This window comes from Triticum aestivum, chromosome 3B (assembly GCF_018294505.1).
Source record: "Triticum aestivum cultivar Chinese Spring chromosome 3B, IWGSC CS RefSeq v2.1, whole genome shotgun sequence".
NCBI classification, from domain to species: domain Eukaryota; kingdom Viridiplantae; phylum Streptophyta; class Magnoliopsida; order Poales; family Poaceae; genus Triticum; species Triticum aestivum.
The window spans coordinates 302,749,292-302,771,774 of NC_057801.1; the positions used below are offsets into that span (position 1 = coordinate 302,749,292).

General features: G+C 44.6%; 1 pseudogene; it reads left to right on the forward strand.

Moving 5' to 3' along the window:
• The first annotated feature begins 7,529 nt into the window (after positions 1–7,529).
• The window catches only part of LOC123067490 (lysophospholipid acyltransferase LPEAT1-like), a 92,861-nt pseudogene continuing 77,907 nt past the window's right edge, over positions 7,530–22,483 (forward strand).

Genomic DNA, 22,483 nt, shown 5'->3' on the forward strand with positions numbered 1-22,483 from the left:
TGCCATAGGTAGGTATGGTGGCTGTTTTGAGGAAGATATAAGGAGGTTTATGTGTGATAGAGCGTATCATATCATGGGGTTTGGATGCACCGGCAAAGTTTGCACCAACTCTCAAGGTGAGAAAGGGTAATGCACAGTACCGAAGAGGCTAGCAATGATGGAAGGGTGAGAGTGCGTATAATCCATGGACTCAACATTAGTCAAAAAAGAACTCATATACTTATTGCAAAAATCTACAAGTCATCAAAAACCAAGCAATACGTGCATGCTCCTAGGGGGATAGATTGGTAGGAAAAGAGCATCGCTCGTCCCCGACCGCCACTCATAAGGATGCACAATCTAAGAACACCTCATGTTTCAAATTTGTTACACAACTTTCACCATACGTACATGCTACGGGACTTGCTAACTTCAACACAAGCATTCTTTAAATTCATAATCACCCAACTAGCATGACTCTAATAAAACTACCTCCATATCTCAAAACAATTATCAAGTATCAAATTTATCATAGCATCCAATTCACTTCCTATGATAGTTTTTATTATACCCAACTTGGATGCCCACCATTCTAGGACCAATTTTATAACCATAGCAAATACCATTCTGTTCTAAGAGACTCTCAAAATAATATAAGTGAAGCATGAGAGAATAACAATTTCTACAAAATTAAGCCACCGCCGTGCTCTAAAAGATATAAGTGAAGCACTAGAGCAAAAACTATCTAGCTCAAACGATATAAGTGAAGCACATAGAGTATTCTAATAAATTCCAATCAAGTGGGTTTCTCCAAAAAGGTGTGTAAATCAAGGATGATTGTGGTAAACTAAAAAGCAAGGACTAATATCATACAAGATGCTCCAAGCAAAACACATATCATGTGGCGAATAAAAATATAGCTCCAAGTAAAGTTACCGATAAACAAAGACGAAAGAGGGGATGCCTTCCGAGGAATCCCCAAGCTTAGGGTTTTGGCTATTTTTGAATATCTTGGAGTGCCATGGGCATCCCCAATATTAGGCTCTTGCCACTCCTTATTCCATAGTCCATCAAATCTTTACCCAAAACTTGAAAACTTCACAACACAAAACTCAACAGGAAATCTCATAAGCTCCGTTAGTGAAAGAAAGCAAAACCACCACATAAGGTATTGTAATCAACTCATTCTTTATTTATATTGGTGTTAAACCTACTGTATTCCAAGTTCTATATGGTTCATACCCTTACATACTAGCCATAGATGCATCAAAATAAGCAAACAACACACGAAAGACAAAATCTGTCAAAAATAGAACAATTTGTAGCAATGTGTAACTCTCAAATACTTTTGGAACTCTAACAATCCTACCAAAATAGGAAGTCCTGACCAAATTGTATTTTGATCTACATCAAAAAGAATCAACGCAAAAGCACGTTTCTGTGAATTACTAAAATTATTTTCGTGCGCCCAAAGTTTCTGTTTTTCAGCAGAATCAAATTAACTGTCGCCATAGGTTATACTATAGGTTCTACTTGGCTCAAACACTAATTAAAACATAAAACACATCTAAACAGAAGGGAGATGCAAAATTTATTACTAAACAGAAGCAAAAACAGAAAACACAAATAAAATTGGGTTGCCTCCCAACTAGCGCTATCGTTTAACGCCCCTAGCTAGGCATAAAAGCAAGGATAGATCTAAGTAGTGCCATCTTTGGCACTCAATTCATAAGTAGCTCGCGTGATAGATTCATAAGGTAATTTGACTTTCTTTCTTGGAAAGTGCTCCATGCCTTTCCTTAATGGAAATTGGAATCTAATATTTCCTTCCTTCGTATCAATAATCACACCAATCGTTCTAAGGAAGGGTCTACCAAGAATAATAGGACATCAAAGGTTGCAGTCTATATCAAGAACTATAAAATCTACGGGCACCAAATTCCTATTTGCAACAATGAGAACATCATTGATCCTTCCCATTGGCTTTTTAATGGTGGATTCCGCAAGGTGCAAATTTAAAGAGCAATCATCAAGATCATGGAAACCTAGAATATCACATAAAGTTTTCGGAATCGTGGAAACACTAGCACCCAAATCACACAAAGCATAACACTCATGATCTTTAATTTTAATCTTTATAGTAGGTTCCCACTCATCATTAAATTTTCTAGGTATAGAAACTTCCAAATTAAGTTTTTCATCATAAGATTGCATCAAGGCATCGATAATATGTTTGGTAAAAGCTTTATTTTGACTATAAGCATGAGGAGAATTCACAACGGATTGCAACAAGGAAATACAATCTTCTAAAGAACAATTATCATAATTAAATTCCTTAAAATCCAAGATAGTGGGTTCAATGCTATTTAAAGTCTTGACCTCTCCAATCCCACTTTTACCAAATTTAGCATCAAGATCTAAAAACTCTGAATCATTGGGACGCCTTTTAACTAAAGTTGACTCATCTCCAGTCCCATCATTATTAAGATTCATATTGCAAAACAAAGATCTAATAGGGGACACATCAATAACTTTAAGATCTTCATCATTATTTTCATGGAAACTAGAAGAACACGCTTTTACAAAGCAATCTTTCTTAGCATGCAATCTAGCGGTTCTTTCCTTGCACTCATCAATGGAAATTATCATGGCTTTGAGAGACTCATTGATATCATGCTTAGGAGGAGTAGATCTAAGTTTCAAAGAATCAACATCAAGCGAGAGTCTATTAACCTTCCTAGCCAAATCATCGACTTTAAGAAATTTTTCTTCAAGCATGGCATTAAAGATCAGAGGGCATCTTATTAAAATTACCATAAGAATTATTGTAGGAATTTCCATAACTATTAGAGAAATTACTTGGGAATGGTCTAGGATTAAAGTTTCCTCTATAGGCATTGTTACCCAAATTATTCCTACCAACAAAATTCTCATCCGTAGATTCATTATTATTCTCAATCAAAGTAGACAAAGGCATATCATTGGGATCAATAGAAGCACTCTTAGTAGCAAACAATTGCATAAGTTCATCCATCTTTCCACTCAAAACATTAATTTCTTCTATAGCATGCACTTTTTTACTAGTAGATCTTTCGATGTGCCATTGAGAATAATTAGCCATAATATTATCAAGGAGTTTTGTAGATCCTCCTAAGGTGATTTCCATAAACGTGCCTCCCGCGGCCGAATCTAAAAGATTTCTAGAAGAACAATTCAAGACGGCATAAATATTTTGTATGATCATCCATAAATTCAAACATTGAGTAGGGCAATTGCGAATCATCAATTTCATTCTTTCCCAAGATTGGGCAACATGCTCATAATCAAGTTGTTTAAAATTCATAATATCGTTCCTAAGAGATATGATCTTAGCGGGAGGAAAATATTTAGAGATAAAAGCATCTTTGCACTTATTCCACGAATCAATACTATTCTTAGGCAAAGACGAAAACCAAACTTTAGCACGATCTCTAAGTGAAAACGGAAATAACTTCAATTTAACAATATCATTATCCGTATATTTCTTCTTTTGCATCTCACACAAATCAACAAAGTTGTTTAGATGGGTAGCGGCATCTTCACTAGGAAGGCCGGAGAATTGATCTTTCATAACAAGATTTAGCAAAGCAGCATTGATTTCACAAGAATCAACATCATTAAGAGGAGCAATCGGAGTACTAAGGAAATCATTATTATTGGTATTGGAAAAGTCACACAATTTGGTATTATCTTGCACCATCGCGACAAGCAAACAAAAAGGCAAGCGAAAGAGAGAGGAGATTGGGAAAGAGAGGGCGAATAAAAACGGAAGGGTGAAGTGGGGGATAGGAAAACGAGAGGCAAATGGAAAATAATGTAAATGTAAGTGATGGGTACTTGGTATGTCTTGACATGAGCGAAGACCTCCCCGGCAACGGCGCCAGAAATCCTTCTTGCTACGTCTTGAGCTTGCGTTGGTTTTCCTTGAAGAGGAAAGGGTGATGCAGCAATAGTAGCGTAAGTATTTCCCTCAGTTTTTGAGAACCAAGGTATCAATCCAGTAGGAGGCTCCTCAAAAGTCCCATGCACCTACACAAACAAACAAGAACTCGCAACCAACGCAATAAAGGGGTTGTCAATCCCTTCACGGGCACTTGTGAAAGTGAGATCTGATAGAGATAGTATGATAAGATAAATATTTTTGGTATTTTATAATATAGATAGGAAAAGTAAAGATGCAAATAAAAGTAGATTGAAAGCTTATATGATAAAAGATAGACCCAGGGGCCATAGGTTTCACTAGTGGATTCTCTCAAGATAGCATAAGTATTACGGTGGGTGAACAAATTGTTGTCGAGCAATTGATAGAAAAGCGAATAATTATGAGATTCTCTAGGCATGATCATGTATATAGGCATCACGTCCGTGACAAGTAGACCGACTCCTGCCTGCATCTACTACTACTACTCCACACATTGACCGCTATCCAGCATGCATCCAGAGTATTAAGTTCATATAGAACAAAGTAACACATTAAGAAAGATGACATGATGTAGAGGGATAAACTCATGCAATATGATATAAGCCCCATATTTTTATCCTCGATGACAACAATAAAATATGTGCCTTGCTACCCCTGCTGTCACTGGGAAAGGACACCGCAAGATTGAACCCAAAGCTAAGCACTTCTCCCATTGCTAGAAAGATCAATCTAGTAGGCCAAACCAAACTGATAATTCGAAGAGACTTGCAAAGATAACTTAATCACACATAAAAGAATTCAGAGGAGATTCAAATATTTCTCATAGATAAACTTGATCATAAACCCACAATTCATCGGATCTCGACAAACACACCACAAAAAGAGTTACATCGAATAGATCTCCAAGAAGATCAAGGAGAACATGGTATTGAGATTCAAAGAGAGATAAGAAGCCATCTAGCTAATAACTATGGACCCGAAGGTCTGTGGTAAACTACTCACAACTCATCGGAAAGGCCTTGGAGATGATGTAGAGGCCCTACGTGATCGATTCCCCCTCCGGAGGAGCGCCGGCGAAGGCTCCAAGATGGGATCTCGCAGATACAGAAGGTTACAATGGTGGAATTAGGTTTTCGTGGCCGCTTCTGATGTTTTCGGGGTACATGGGTATATATAGGAGGAAGAACTAGGTCGGTGGCCACCCGAGGGGCCCATGGGATAGGGGGCGTGCCCAGTAGGGGGGGCGCCCTCCACCCTTGTGGCCGCCTCGATTGTTTCTTGACTTCCACTCCAAGTCCTCTGGATCACGTTCGTTCATAAAATCACGTTCCCGAAGGTCTCATTACATTTGGACTCCTTTGATATTCCTTTTCTTCGAAACACTGAAATAGGCAAAAAAAATAGCAATACGGTCTGGGCCTCCTGTTAGTAGGTTAGTCCCAAAAATGATATAAATGTGTAAAGTAAAGCCCATAAACATCCAAAATGGGTAATATAATATCATGGAACGATCAAAAATTATAGATACATTGGAGACGTATCAATAGTATGCACTGCTTCTAATTTGTTGAAACGTCATTTATGATGGGACGCCTTTAACTTGGCAGAGTCATATTGGTTGCATCTTTCATGTGGTGTCTAGCTTGCATTGCTATAATTTGTTGAAATGTCTTCTGCTTAGTTTACACAAATAGTTGTGAATATGCCATGACATTCTGTTTTTCGTACAATTTCCATCCTCTTATCCCTTACATCAAAGTAGTTATGGTAAATATCATGCATGAATGAGTTCTGAAGAGTGAATTTTATTGCTTTTTCTTATCGGTTTTACTTGGCAATGAAAAATCAATAAAGCGGAAGGAAATTAGCAAGGCAGTGAATAATGGTGCTCCTTCCAACCAAATGAAACGGAGGGCCTCTACAGATTCTACTCCGCCATACCCCCAACAAGATTTGCAAGACAACACATGAATAGACACTTTTTTAGAGAAAAGGCTATTGCCCGACTTTATAAATAAAGCCACCAGGCAGAGTAACAAGTAACACCAAAGCACATAGAGTTTAGCAGGGACCGAGGCAACATGCCCATAAACAACACGGGATACAGGCACGCAGGCCCGATAGTTTAGATAAAGAAGGCACGCAGGCCAACAACCTACAACTAAGATAAACCACAAGCTCGCCGCTACACTGAGGGTGGGGATTGGAACTCTGGTTGGCCAACGCCTTAACTTTGTTGATAAGCTCCACCATGCCATCCATGTCCGCTGGTTTAGTCAATAATTCCCACTGCTACAAGAAGATAAGCATTTTAAAGAGCACATTAGCAGGCTTGTTAGGAAAGACTCCCTCAATGGTGAATTTGTTTCTAGTAATCCACAAGGACCAACACATGGCAGCCAAACAAACCCAAAACAGCCTCTTTGCTCGCCCGTTAATGTTATCTACCAAGATCCATAGGTGAGCAAAGGAGTAAGGTACCCAATTAAGCCCATCCAAGACCGAACACATCCCCAGGACAACTTGACAGAGGGCACGAGAAGAAGATATGGTCTGTGTTCTCCACATCAGAGCACAGGGTACAAAGGGCAGAGCCCGGGCCATTGCGCTTGCGGATCTGTTCAGTAGCCGGCCGGCGGCCTCTAAAGGCCTGCCAGAGGAAGGCCTTGATCTTAGGAGGGATCCTAGCCGCCAAGATCTGTCAAAATTTGGATCTGCGGGTTCCAACACAAAGCCTGGTGTAATGGGATCTGACAGAAAAGGAACCAGACGATGTATGCGGCCAGGTCACAAAGTCCTTATCCTTCGAGAGAATAGGGAACATAGCAGCAAGGTGGTGCCAGTCCGCCAAGTCTACAGGAGTGAGAGTCCTCCAAAGATCCAGATCCCAACCAACATGGGAGAGCTCCAGATTGAGATCTCAGGGTTGGAGCAATATGAGAACAACACCGAGAAGGAATTAGCTAGAGTATCGTCCCCAACCCACCAGTGCAGCCAAAACCGAGTCGAGCGGCCGTTCCTGACAACAACTTAACGTGGTGCAGAAACACATCACGAACTTTAACCAGATCCCACCAGAAATGGGAACCATTCGAAGCACGAGCAAACATGGGGCTAATATTGGGGAAATATTTAACTTTTAACACACCATACCAAAGCGTACCAGGGCTGCCTGTCATAGTCCGCCACCACCACTTTACAATAAGACATTTGTTCATTACCATGGTTTTAAGGATGCCCAGCCCCCCCCCCTAGGATTTTGGGTCTACAAATGATTTTCCATTTGAACAACCTGTACTTCCTCTTGTTATCCACAAAATTCTAGAGGAAGGCTCCTCTGTGTTTATCGAAGCCCACATGGGTGCCCAAGGAGAGCAGGAAAAACCCATAGTGAAATCGGTAAGGAAGAGAGATAGGCGTTGATGAGACTCACTTTCCCAGCCTAGGTGTTATATCGACCACGCCAAGGCACAACTCTGTTACCCACCTTGCCCACCAAAGGGCTAAAAACCTGAGAATGAAGACATAAGGGGGATATCGGCAGCCCCAAATACTTGAAAGGGAAGGAGCCTAGCGAACCGTTAAGGAGATGAGCAACCCTGGAGGCTTCCTCCTCATCAGCCCCAGTAATAATAACCTCACTTTTACCAAAGTTAATCTTAAGCCACAACAAGGCTTCGAAGCAAAGCAGAATGAATTTAAGGTTGGCAAGGCATTCATCGTTAAGTTCCACCAGGATGATCGTGTCGTCGGCATATTGAAGGTGGGTAAATCCCTGGGGGAGGAGGTAAGAAACCACCGGAGAGATGTGACTAGCTGAAGCCGCCCGGGTCAGCATACAAGATAAAGCATCGGCCATCAAATTAAAGAGGATGGAGGAGGCAGGGTCTCCTTGCCGCAGGCCACAACCATTGGCAAAGAAGTTGGTGATATTGCCATTAACCACCATGGCCGTGTGGCCCCTAGAAACCAACTACACCAACCTATGCATAAAGCCAACGTGGAAGCCCTTAGTAAGAAGGACCTGCCGAAGAAAGGACCAGCTAACCGAGTCGTACGCCTTCTCGAAGTCATGTTTTAAAATGATCGCTCAGGTCCCCCTATGGCGGAGCTCATGCACAATTTCATGAAGATGAAGCACCCCATCCAAAATGTACCTACCTTTTATGAAGGAAGTTTTTTTTTGCTGATAATACAGTGTGCCACAGGACCTAATCTGGTAGCCATACCTTTAGAAGGGAACTTAGCAAAATTATTAATCAGAGAAATCGGTCGTAACTGAGGGATGTGGTCTGCACCTTTAACTTTAGGGATAAGAGAGAGAACGTCGTAATTCAGACGAGATATATCAATCGTCCCAAGGAAAAATCCTTGGATAAGTGCACAAATGAAGGGCGTAGAGAGGGCCAGAAGTGGCGGAAGAACGGGATAGAAAACCCGTTAGGCCTCGAGGCAGAGTTAGCATTAGTTGAGTTAATCATAACCTCGATCTCTTCCATAGAGAGTGGAATCATCAGGGACTCATTTTCATCCTCGGAGACCTGGCCTTGCACAACCCACAGGTTAGGTGAGATACGGAAACCAGAGTTCGGCCTTGTTGCACGCAAGCCGGCGAAAATATCATGGACGTGATTAAGAATGATGTTAGGATCTGAGATATGAACTCCATCCACCAACAAGCTGGTGATCATACATCTCTGATGTCTCTTGTTAGCTATAGCAAAAAAATACACCGTCAGCAAATCACCTTTCAAGGTCTAGTTGATACTACCTCGTTGTTTCCAGTAAATCTCTGCCTGCCGATGCAACTGCATCAACCTAGCCTCCAGATCATATCTATGTTGCCAACCATCCGTTGATAGCCCGATTGAATCATACTCCGCATCCAACACCGACACCTGCCCCGACAGGTCCCACTTGGAGCGAAGGGCCTTGGCGCATGATTACGGCCACACCCTTTCAGAAACTTCCTTAGTTGGTAAGAGCAGAAGTGCAGTCGTCCATGGGCCCGAAAGAACGAGTCCTGTAACTAAGGACAGAGGCAATTTTCACCGATAGCACATCCCCAAAGCCGTCAATCAAAAGCCATGATGCATCGAATTTGAATCTAGACGATTTGGCTAGGGAGGAAACACCCAAATCGAGTATGAGAGGGGAGTGGTCAGAACCAACATGGGGCAATGCACGGGGAGAGGCACATAAAAACATCAAGTCCTAGGATGTAGTAACAAGGACACGGTCCAGGGCAGAACGGATAGGGAGTGCCTGATGATTAGATCACGTGAAACAAGCCCCAGACGTAGGTATCCCCCGTAGAGCACAATCAACAATGAAATCATTGAACGCATTTGACAGAGTCCAAGAGAAGATGTTATTGTTCTTATTTGATTAGTACCAAAGCAACTTAAAGTCACCAACAATAACCAAAGGAACATGGGAAGATTTGATATCAGAGGAAAGCTCATCCAGAAAAAAGCTGAGAAAGCGAGTGGTCCACTGGACCATAGACCACTAAAAACTCCAAGAGAGCATTGCGCTCTTTGTGGAATACCACCATACTCCAAGAAAAGGCCATGATCAAAGGCCACGCAATCAAACAGATCATCCCTGACGCCAATAAGGATCCCATCAGAGTGACCAACGTAGATGTGTTGATGATGAGCATGTCTCCCCTAGTCTACCATCACAGGTGCTCCCTCTAACTTGGCACTGTTATATGTGGTTGCATGTTATGTATGATGTCTAGCTTGTATTGCTTATAATTTTGTTGAATTCCATCTACTTACATTACACATTATACTTGTGAATAAGACATGTGTTCATGTTTCTAGAACATACAATATATGTCTATCACACCATGTTCTTATGTCAAAGTACTACTATTGTGTAAGTTGCAACAATCACTTATCGTAAGACACATTTCACTTGGGAGTGTGATATAGGTTACATCTCGCATTCTTTTCTAGCTTGTACTACTAATTTGTTGAAATGACACTAATGACGAGATAGTTTTAACTTGGTAGAGTGATATTCGTTGCATCTTACATATGGTGTCTAGATTTCATTGCTTTTAATTTGTTGAAATGCCTTCTGCTTAATTTACACATCATAGTTATGAATATGCAATGTTGTCCTTTTTTCTTACACATTCAATTGTCTTATCATGCGGTCGCCTTACATTAAAGTAGTGCTCGTCAGCATCCTGCATCAATGAGTTCTGAAAAGCAAATTTTTATTCATTTTTCTTGCGGGTTTGACTTGACAAGGCAATAATATCAGGTAAGAGTATGGAAAAAATTAAGGCAAGTACTAATGGTGGTCTTCCGGCGGAACCGGCATCCCAGGTGCTTTCTCTAGCTTAGCAGTGTGATATTTTCTTGCATGTTGCATACGGTGTCTAGCTTGTATTGCTTATAATTTGATTAAATTACATCTACTTAGTTTACACAATATACGTGTGAATATGGCATGTCTTCCTTATTTTGCATATACTACATCTCTGTATTACATGTTCTAACATCAAAGTATTGTCTGTATCTATCCTGCATCAACCACTTATGACAAGACACCTTTAACTTGGTACAGTGATGTTGTTTGCATCTTGCATATGATTTATTTCTTGTACTGCTTCACATTTGTTTAACTGCCAGTTACGATGAGACACTATTAACTTGGCAGAGTACTATTTGTAGCATCTTTCATATGGTGTGTACCTTCCCTTGCATTGCTTCTAATTTATTGAAATGCATTCTGATTAGTTTACACATCATAGGTCTGATTATCTCATGCCATCCTATTTATCATACATATTACATCCTCCTATCATGCAGTTGTCTAACATCAAAGTTTCGTTTGTATGTACCATGCATCAATTTGTCCTGAGGAATTAAATTTTTATTCCTTTTTCTTGTCGGCTTGACTTGACATGGCGAAAAAAGAGAGGAAGGAACACAGAATGGTAGGGGATGGTGTTAGTACTCGGGACACACGAAAATCGAAGTGGAAGAGTTGTGTAGACTCTGCTGGTACTGATAGTGCAATAGAAGGTCAAAGTCCACCAGATAATTGTACAAACATGGTTTCCCCTGCTACACCAGCTGCAAAACAATCCAAACACAAACGAAAAGCTGCCACAAAACAAGCAACAACAACCCTAGTTGTTGCAGCACCTTCTTCCACAGTACCAACATCTGCACGAGTTACTCGTTCGGCAACTCAGCTAGTGGCAAGTTCCCAAGCTCCCTTGCCACCTGACACTACTTCCGAAGCACTTTTAACACAACAAGACTTGGAAAGATCAGATGAACCTTGTGAGCTTCAACAAGAAGAAGGTAGTTGCTCGAGTCAAGTTTAAGTTGCATGCTTCTTTAGATGTAGTCTCACAGTTTGATGTACACTAACACTTCCCATATATGTTGTTGAACTAGCACCTAGGCGCAAGAGGAAACATATATCAGGGATAATGCTCGACAGGTTAACTAAATCTAGAGGAGGAAGAATGGAGATCTGTTTTGAGGCAGGTTTAAAAGGCCACATGATGTTGTAGAGTCAGCCAAGTTAGTATCAGAGGCAGTCGTTGCTGTTAGGTGTCATGCACATATCCTCCCAACATGGATTCAGTGCAGGAATGACAAATATTAAACCCAGTTTAACACCTTCCTCAACCATTTATTTGTAAGTATGGTTATGTATCGAAATTAGTAATATCGTCTTGCTCTATCCCATACTTTCTAGGTTGTTAATAATGAGACTCCCATAATTTTCAACATATGAGGGTCAAGTTGTATAGCCAAGATGATGCAAACAGACAAGCATGCACCCATGTTTTCAAGTCTGCTCTGCAACAGTATCGTTATAACTTGAGGAAAACTCACTTTGAAGGCAAGACTAACAGTGAACTTGCCCAAACATCTCCAGTGGAAAATATAATGGATGAAGACTGGAGAGGCCTTGTTAAACACTAGTCTGATCCAAAGTATCAAGTACGTTATATATATATATATATATATATATATATATATATATCTGTGTGTGTGTGTGTGATCACATCACATGTTGAACTCCTATTTATGCATGTGGCTCACAAATCTATCTATCTTCTTCTAGGTGAACTATTCAAAGAACAAGGCCAACCGTACGAAAGTGAAATTCCAACAGATGATAGGATCTTGTAGCTATATTATACACTACGAGGCTCTTGTAACTAGCTGCTGATTCACTCTTTTCACAATGCCATATTATCAGACATATATTGACTTTTTACAAATGTAGAGGAAAGCCTCAAGGACCAAAAAGTACCTAAACCAAATGTTGTGGAAATCTTCAAGGACTGTCACACCAACCAGATGAAGGGAATGACTACACTAGTCAAAGCCACTATTGTAAGTCCTTACACTACTGCAGGATGCTGGTAATGTGACACCGTGGCACCCCGGATCAGAGAAACCGGAACGCATCCGTATTCCAGCCCACAGATCGAGGAAAAGTCTTCTGGAATATGGCACTGCTTAGCATGGAACAAATCAGCTCTTTATTACAATCTATATTGGGTACAAGGGTTACATCGGCACGGCGACACTACGCCAACCACAGTTGCTCTATGCAAGAAGCATAACAACTCGAGGCAGCGGAACCTCTACTCGCAGCGGAAGAACTATTGGCAGCGAAACAACGAACGGCGATGATGGACTCCAATCCATAGGGACTCTGGCTGGAACATTTATCCTAGCTTGTGAACAAAAAACCACACCAAACAAAGCAAGAATTCCAGACACAACCTACAAACTGGCATGACACGCCAGGTCAGTACATTGAATGTACTTGCAAGCTCACCATAACCAAAAGCAATCAAGGCAAACATCAACATGGCATTAGCTGGTTAAATCAATCATGAGCATGATACATGGCATACATGAACTGAATATGATACGACTAAAGCATAGCATGAGCATATTAACACGATAAAACTACATGCACTACAAAAAAGACACATCTGTGACATTTTGGTCCGAATGAAATTTTTTTCTGTCATACTTATGACACTTCTATGATGATAATTGTGACAAAACCCGGTATCATCATAGATGTGGCGGGCTCCTACTTTTATGAAAAAAAATCATGACAGAAAATCGGCTTTTCGTCCTAGGTGGGACGGAGACGCAGCTGCATGACATTCTTTGGGCCGTCCATGACAGAAAAAAGCGTGGTAGAAGCAAGGGCGAGGAAAATATCGGGGTGTTCCCGGTTACGGTGGGTGGTCGGGGCTGAGCGATGCACAGAGGTTTGCGTGTTTCTCTCGTACACGCACGCACGTGGGTGCGAGGCGTTGGGCTCTAACTGAACCCGAGTGAGGCGTTCGCCTACTGAACCGAGCGATTGCACTGCAGGCTACGCATTACTGAACCCGAGCGATCGATCGATGGCTGTTAACTGAACCCGATCGAGCATCCTTCGCTACTGCTGCTAACTGAAGCCGATCGATGCTGCCTCTGGATGAACAGTGAGCATTGTTGGGCGGTTTGGATGAACAGGACCCTGTTGTGTTGCCTCTGGATGAACAGGACCCCGATCGATCGAGCCGGTTGGGGCTGGATGAACAGGACCTCGTGGAGGGCTGGATGAATAGGACGACCCCGTGGAGGGGTGGATGAACAGTAGATGGTGGAGGGGTGGATGAACAGTAACCCGTGGAGGGGTGGCTGAACAGGAACCCGTGGAGAGGGCTGGTTGAACAGTAGTTAGTGGAGTAGCGCACGGTGGAGGCTCGATGAACAGGAGCCCGTGGATGAACAGTCGCAGGTGGAGGCTGGAGGAGGTCGACGGTGGATAAACAGTAGCCCGTGGAGGATAGAGGAGGTCGACGGTGGAGATGAACAGTATCCCATGGAGTCTCGTTTTGCGGTATGCCACACCCCTCCCAATGAACAGGACCCCCATTTCGACCGTAGCGCTCAAACAGAAGTCCGTTTCCTCCGTGTTGCGGTACGCCACACCCCTCCCGATCAACAGGACCACGTTTCGACCGTAGGAGGTCCAATACAAGTCCGTTTCCTCCGTTTTGCGGTACGCCACACCCCTCCCGATGAATAGGATCTTGTTTCGAACGTGGCCGGTTGAACACAAGGCCATTTCCTCCATTCTGGGGTACGCCAGGCCTCGTTTCCATCGGCTATTCCATCCAAGCCGGCTGGCTGCCACGCATTTCGTTGCCTCCCGATGAACATGACGCATTCTGTTTCCTCCCAATGAACACGATGACAATACAGTTTCTCCGTTCCAGCCCAGCCATGTACACGAGCCCTGGCCGTACGTATGCGCGAGTAGGCGTTTGAGACCCCGCCGTTATGTACGTACGTGGTCATATTTTCTTTCTTGCACACTGGCCGCTGTATATACGTGTACATGCTATGTGCGCACCTCTACTACGACACGTGTGTGCCCCTACATAGACTAGTATGTATGTACACGTTTGTGACCAGAATGACAATGCTACATACGCTTCGACCAGGTGGGTCCCGACTGTCAGGCATTTCCTTGCGTGCGAAGATGTAGCTGGTGGGTCCCAGTAGTCAAGGGGCAAATTGTTTTTTTTTCGTAATATGGGCGCACTTCCTTGCGTGCGAAGATGTAGCTGGTAGGTCCCAGCAGTCAGGGGGGAAACGTTTTTTTAATGAAATACGGTGGCCGTCCAGTGGGTCCATGCTGTTAAGTAGATGAATCATTATTTTCTGCATAATAAGGAGGCACTTCCTTGCTGCGGCCCCAACTGTCAGCCTCTCCACGTACAATCAACGTCTGATAGAAGTCGTTCCTTGACCACGTTGACCACGCCGCGCCGAGAGCACCAGGGAGGTGGATGATGGGGAGGCCTAGGAAGGGGACGACGCAGAGCTGGGGAAGACGCGGCAGTGGAAGCCCGCGCGGAGAGGAGTATGAGGGTTCACTGGTTTAGCTGCGATTTGAGGCTACCGTCGCCGCAGGGCCTGGCCAGCGGTGGGAATAGTAGGGGCGGTGAGCCCTCTGCGGCCATGGGAGGCAGGAGCATGCGGCATGACCGGTGCTGGTTTGGGCGGCTGGAGCAAGAAGACCAGAGGTTGAAGAAGCACTACGGCCGTTGGACGGACATCGTAAGGTCACTGGAGCTAGAATCGTATGGTGGCGCTACGACCAGCGTGAGTCTCCTGATTCTTGACCACCTCCATACAGGTGCCTCTCCAAATGCTCCACCATGTAGAGACTGGTTCTTGCATGAGAGCTCACTTCTCCACTTTTTCCTTGCCTCTTTCCTCCACATATGCAAAAATGACATGTAAAACAGGCTTATAGCCCACTATTGTACTTACTTGCTCCTACAGGTGCTAAGCTTGCCACATAGGCATAAAATCTGATGTGGCAAGTTACTTAAGAAGAGAGATACTAGTTTGGTGACCCAAGGAAGAAATGGTTCTAAGCACGTGTACCTAGGTGAAAAGACAATTTTGAGTCTATAGCTAATTAAATGAAGCAAACTTAGCAACAAAAAACTAAGCACCTATGCATTGGGGACTTGATTGCTAAGACATTTAATGCCCTTAGCACCTCATCTAAGTACCATTTCATTGGAAGAGGTCACTCCTTGGCAAATGCAATAAATACTATGAAGAAAGAGATAGAGAGAAGTAAAAAATACACTTATAGCTAACCTTGTTGTAGTCTGAGTGACTAAGTGATGACTATGTATGACATGCCAACATTAGATAGCCTAGCGCACCGTGTTAAATCTCCAAGGGCGCGACCGTGCGAGCGACGCGGCGTCATGGTAGGCGTGACCATGATACGGGCTGCTAGCAGCCCTTGGATCTGAGATCAAACCTTCGCATGCTAAGTTGCTGAAAATTTGCAGAATAACCCTCCAGGATAGGATATTCACCCATAGGTCTAGAATCACGCCATGCAACCGTTTGATCTCAGATTCAAGGGCTCTCGGAAGCCCGTATCATTGGAGAATGGAAATCCACTACCCTGTCGTTCGCACGCTGGAAGTTCGCTCCTACTCATCCCCGCACGTCCTTTAATATTACGACAATTCGCTCTTAGTCGTCCCATCCTTTCACATTACGGCAGTTCCACTAATCCTAACCCTCCTCCCAAATCCATGGCGTCCAAATCTCCATGATTGGCGGTGAGTACAAGGTTAGAACCATTACCGGCGATGAGTTCGACGTCATCTACACCCGTTCTTCCATGACGGTGAAAGGATGCCTTGCTCGCTTCAGACGCATGTTCAAAAACTCAAATGATGAGTGGGTTGCTGGGCTAGATGTTGAGTACACCACAGTCTTGGGACGAGAGAAGGATCTAAAGGAGGAAGAGAGGAAGAAGCCCGCCGTGATCCAGGTTTGTGTGCATGACTTATGCTTGGTCTACCACATATGCCATGCCGACGTTGAATGCCAGGATTTTAAGAACTTCCTCAAGAGCGACCTAGTCAAATTCATTACTGTAGACTTTACGAACGACGAAAGAGTCCTGGGTCGGATAGGCCTCGTTGTAGGCAACCCTTTCGGCCTCCAGAAGATTCGGCTATTGCCCTCCAGTGGTCAACCTTCAATGCTGACCCTGGCAGGAGCCATGGTTCATCCTTCGTACGGTAAACTGTAGAAACCTCTGTACACGTTTCATCGTCATGCATGGCAGCGGAATGTACTAGATATAGACCACATCCACTATGCTGCAAGGGATGGCTACCTTTGTTTCGGTATCTACAAGGGTTGGATGAAGAGCAAGAGCCAAGTGTGCGGTTCAGGCAAAGAAGTATCGGCTAAGAGGAAGAGGGACAAGGACGAAGTCGAGTACGTGGACGAGGACTCCGAGTAAGGTGGTAGTGTCGTTGCTCATGGTGGTTCTAATGCAGTGTCTACCAGATTAGTTGCATAGTTTAATTTCAGGTGTTCTTAGTTTAATTTGAGGGGTGTGTTGTGCTGAGCCCCCAGCAGAACTATGTTATGTTTCTTCTTGTTACTTTAACTCTTCAGTACGTATATACTAGTATTTCTTTAATAGAATTTGGCACCCCATTTAAGCAGGTACTAGCTTTTTTAATAGTACTATATGCATAATTTGGCGACGAGCGCTCTCTATATGTACCACCTTTTTTTTAATTTCAAGTTTTTCTCCATGGCGCAATCCATCGATACTACTACTGTACAAAAGTATACATTTTTAATAGGCTAGACTACTGTTCATCACATATATAGCCAGTTAAATTCTCAACCTAGAATGACGTGCATGCCATGTAAACCGATACAGAGGAAGTATAGTAAAAATGAGGTGGTTTTACCGAGCGATCGATGGGGGAGCATGGCCTGTCATGTGGTCCCACGTGTCATGATGTACCAAGGATGCGTGTGTCCCTCTTGAGGTAGAAGCAATACTACGTGGTTTGTGATGATGGCGAACCGAAGTGTGAAATAACGGTTGCTTCGTCCGTCTGGGAAGGTGCGGCATTGTGATTTGATCTCTCATTGCTCATTACTACTACTGGAGCAGTACGACTGGGGTGCGTCCCCCTGCTGTTCTGCACTATTATTTGGTGCTTGACACGTCGACCCGGTTGCTATATGCCCCACATGTCGGTGACAAGAAGTACAGAATTCATGAAACGGAGCGTCGATGGAGGAGTACAAGACATGGCTTGTGTTTTTGCTGCTTCGCGCAATCCATCAATACAAACCCGGACTATAAAAAGGTGAGGGCGGGTCTTTTCCCGCGCGGCAGGCAGGGGAGTTTGGCATAGTCTGTTCGAGGCAAGGAGGCAGGAAGGGAAACAAGCAAATAAAGGTTGAGCGACTTAGTTTTGGGAAAATCTGATTTTACAGAGTACGTACCCACTAGGGTTTATAGGGCGCATCTAAAAAACATTCGTTTTTCTGTTTTAAAATCTCAATTCTACTACTAGTAGTAGTACCATCACATGTTGGATTTCGAGGTGCGTTGGATCACCCGATGCTAGCAGTGTCAAGAGAAAACTCACCAATGCATGTAGAAGTTCATGGAAATTTAGTGGTCATTCATGCATTCGTTTTAATTAATGCCTCGGTAAACATAACTTCTTGAGAAAAATGAGCGTACTAATTACTTGTGCAAACTACAAAATTAATTCGACCACTCACCGTCTACCTTGGTTGGAGAGATTTTGAAATTGAGCCATAAACTGGACAGGAGGGTGTAGTAACTTTTGTCTCGATTACTATTTGTGGCCTTGTATAGATGCAAAATGTATTTTTTTATAGTGGCCTTGTATAAGTAAATGGAGGGAGTACTAAAGGACATATATATTCCAAACAATATGATAATCTATCTCACCAAGGTAGTAGGAACGAGGAGTAAACGGAGGGAGTAGTAAAATTTTCTCCTCGTCCTACAAGCCACCGCGCGCATGGGCGAGGGAGCGGGCGTAAGCCGTACAGTACTACTACTACTAGTAAGCAAGCTTCACCTCATCTTGCAAGCCACCGCACCCGTGGGCGGGGGAGATGGCGTACTAAGCAAGCTTCTCCTCGTTCTACGAGTTTACGGGACACATCAAAAGTACTCCAGAGTATAGAGCCTTGCCTCTAAGGTAGGCCCCACATGGTTTGCCTCCTTTTTAACATAACCCATCAAGTCGCAATTTGTTTGTTCACCTGTGGTAGACGATCCTCCCTCCATCAAGTGGAAAACCAGTACACGTGTCAAATTACCACGTGGGCTGCCTTTTCGTATAGAAATGAGCTCCACCGTGTACCCACGCGGGTGTGGTTGGGAAAGAGACGGGAGTACGTGCGCCCTGCGTGCACCTCTTCTCTTCGTGCACGTCCCCCACCTATGTGGGTGTGTGTGAGAGAGATACAAACCTAGACATAATTTACCATCCATCCCCATGTCTCCGCCCAGTCCGACCACCAGTCACCACCACGCCCCACTCCTCCTCACCTTATCTCTCATCTTTCTCCCTCCATTTTTATATACAAGGCCACTAACAAAATTACAATTTGCAGATATACAAGGCCACTAAGACTAATTGATGCAATATTAATGGTGTTTGCCTCGTAGTACTAGCAAAGGAGGACATTAATTATCCCTTGCATGCATGTGGGAGTGTGAGCATTGGCTTGATGTGCATGAAAGATAAGAATACACATTAATTTACATGGCAAATGAGGAAACAAAGTGGCTTCCAACATTGACTTAGAAGACATTAATTTTTCCCTTGGTACCTGTAATATGGGTTTGTGGCCTTGTACACAAAAATGGAGTCCGATAAAATTCTCGAGATACCATTTATCCGATATAATTCTTGAGATATCATTAGTTTTTACAAAATGGGATTACTCCTGCATGGGTCAATCACAACAGGTGTTTTGTAAAAAAAATGCATCTTGATGTTCTGTGCAATGCACGGGCATCTTGCTAGTCCATGAAAACAACACATGGCAAAATTCCACAGCGAATGAGGGATTTGAATCTGTTGGGAGGGGCTGTTTGGATGTTGCCCGGGGTAGCCAAAATATTGGCGACCCTTTTGTCCACCGGTGCCTTTGCCACTGATGAACGAGGAATGGCTCGGGTGCTTTTGCATCCTCCAGTGCGCACGTTGGAGACGAGCTCGCACGAGCTGTGTTTTTTGTCCCACCACGTCGCCCGAGCCGCCCACAGACTGACCGGCGACCCGCAAATTACGCCATCCAACCGTAGCCGCACACATTATGACAGCAACTCAACCAACCAGACGAAATTCACGCAAACACGGCGATATTTTATATAAACAACGACAGAAATCATATAAAATACCAGATTTTCATACAAACATGACGGATTTCATTACATTCAAATGAACTACGCGGTGCTAGTTCTGGACAGCACAGGTATATAATACCTGGCCTAAATGGTCGCCCGCTAATCGATTTGTGTTCCTCATGTCCGGCAGCACAATCACCGGACTGCCGTATGCTTCAGCGCAAAGGACAGTTTGCTTCCCCACATCCCAAGTGATATCATTGGCTGATGTCGAAGATGATGGTGGAAGGGGGCTTCCCCGCTTCCATGGAGCTCATGCGGGGTCGACGAAGGCCCTCGCAACAAAAGGATCCGGCAAGACACCTATTGTGTACGACAGCGTCTCCTCCGTGGTGGCCTTCATGGGACCCAAGCGGCGGCGGCCTCACGTGTTCTACTTCTCCTCGATGATGGCGGCGGACGCGGAGGCGTTGGCCACTGACTCGTTGCTCTCCGCACACCCGGCTTCTGTCGCTTCTTGCATGGCGCGGCGGCTGGCATGGGAGTCTCGGCCACAGAAACGGGAGACGGGGTATGAGGTAGTGGCGTGGACGGCAGCAATGATGCCCATGCGCCACTCCTTGTCGAGCTGGCCTGGAGCGGCGAGTTGCTGAACCGCGCATCGGCTTGGGGAGGCAACTGGCTCCGTCGGGCGAGGGGAGGGCGGTGGATCAGTGAGCAGCATGCTCGTATCCGGCGGGCTCGGCGGGCCACCCAGCCGGCTTGGATGCGGAATAACTACTCTTCATAAGCCATTGTAAGAGTGGACAAAATGGTGAAGGAGGAGATAGGGGAGCGGGGGAGGTGTGCGATTCTTGGCCGACGTTTGGCCTCGTTTAAATAGGAGATTAAATAGACGGCGGACGGGAGGAGCTCGTCCAGCGTTGCGTTTAATGCTGGCCCGGTCATGAACGGACGTGTGCGAGAGTGGGTTTCTCGGCTTCCACACGGGCGGGTTTCATGGAGGCGTTTGAATGCGGCAAGGAGGCGTGTTCAGCCTGGCGTGTAGCAAGTGGCACCGTCGACTCGGACGTAGGACACCGCGCCGTTCTTCCACTGACGTGTGGGCTCTTTGGGTACATGGCCTGCATGTCAGTGACCCAACATAGGCAGCGCACAGCAGAGGAACCTTTGGTGGTCCAGGGCGGTCAGAAGCGGGCATTTCATAAACCGATGATTGTTCATTGAGTGTGACGTCATCTTTTTCATGTAGATAAGCCTACTATGTTGATAGCCCGTTCGATACGTTTTGATTCATAAAGACCGCTGCAAACATCAATGTTCTGCTTATCACAGATAAGATTGATTAATACCCGTAACAATCCATGTCCTTAACAAAGGGTGCATGCACGTATAGGTTGAGCGTGTGTCTTGCGTCGTGTGCAATGTGCATGCAGGTGTGCGAGTGTTGTGCGCGTGCAAGGGTACATTTCAATGTTGCATGCATGTGTGCGTACGTGCGTGTGCTCGTGAGTGCATGTGTACGTGTCAGTGTTGCACGCCTGCATGCGTCCGTGTGATTGTTATGTGTACGCGTCAGTGTTGCATGCTTGCATGCATGCGTGTCTTGCGTGCATGCATGCGTACGTGCGGGGTGACGCTACATGTCAGTCAACTGACTTTTTCATCTCTCATCATTATATTTTCCAGCCGTTGGATACGAAATCAAGGGCCTACGGTTTATCATCAAACTCCACCCCCTGAGCCGCCAGCCACCACTGGCCGAACCGCCGGCCCCCGCCGCCCGCGGCCGGCCCGCGCCACCACGCCGCCCCGCCCGCCCCGAAACCACTCCCCACCGCCGGTCTTCCGCCGCGCCGGCCATCCCTCTAGGCCTGCTCATGCCGAGCTTTTTCTTCGGCGATCCCCACCCCACCGCCCAACCAACGCGCCCCGCCCCACCGCCGGCAACTGCCAACCAGAGATCTCAGGACTTCGAATACCCACCAAACACTAATTTATTACCATTTATGTCCTTCATATACGTGCTGATGGGTGGGCCCTATAGTAATGTGCGCTGCTGAATGTGGACCGTTTGACTGGACAACTGATCGTGTCATCAACAAATTATGGATCTGTATGGTGAGCCAGTGACCGTATGATCACCCTAAAATGTATTTTAGTAACACAGTACAGACTCAAACTACCATTTCTTTCTTTCATATACGGGCTGACAGGTGGGCCCCACGGTTACGCACCCTGATGGTGCAACACTAGTTGCGCCACGTGGAATGTTTGACTGGTCAATTGATTGTGTCATCAACAAAATACGGAGTTGTACGGGTGAGCAAGTGACCGCATAATCATGACATGTATTTTTTTAACACGGTACAGACGCAAGGGCTCATATATACGCGCAAGCACTCACCGCTATAAGCGCACACAGGCAGACCCTACCCCTATGAGCACCTTTGAGAGAGTGATCCAGCATATGATCTTGAGATTTTACGAAGTCACCATAGATGCCTCGTAGTTGAGTGGAACGTCTAATCCCACTGAACGCACATCGCCGAAAAATACTGAAATTAACCCAGGATAAATGCGAGCACCGGTACTTTAACCCTGGTGGGCTCGAGAAACCACTGTCCTCCTAACCATCCAACCAGATGTTGGTTAGCACGGCAAAATGTATGTGGTGGCCTTGATGAGCTTATTCTGTAGTCAAGTGACCATATCGTGCTTTCGCTTCAAATACAATGACCGTAAGTGTGTTCAACAAAATACGGAGCACGCATCAAATGCAAAGTC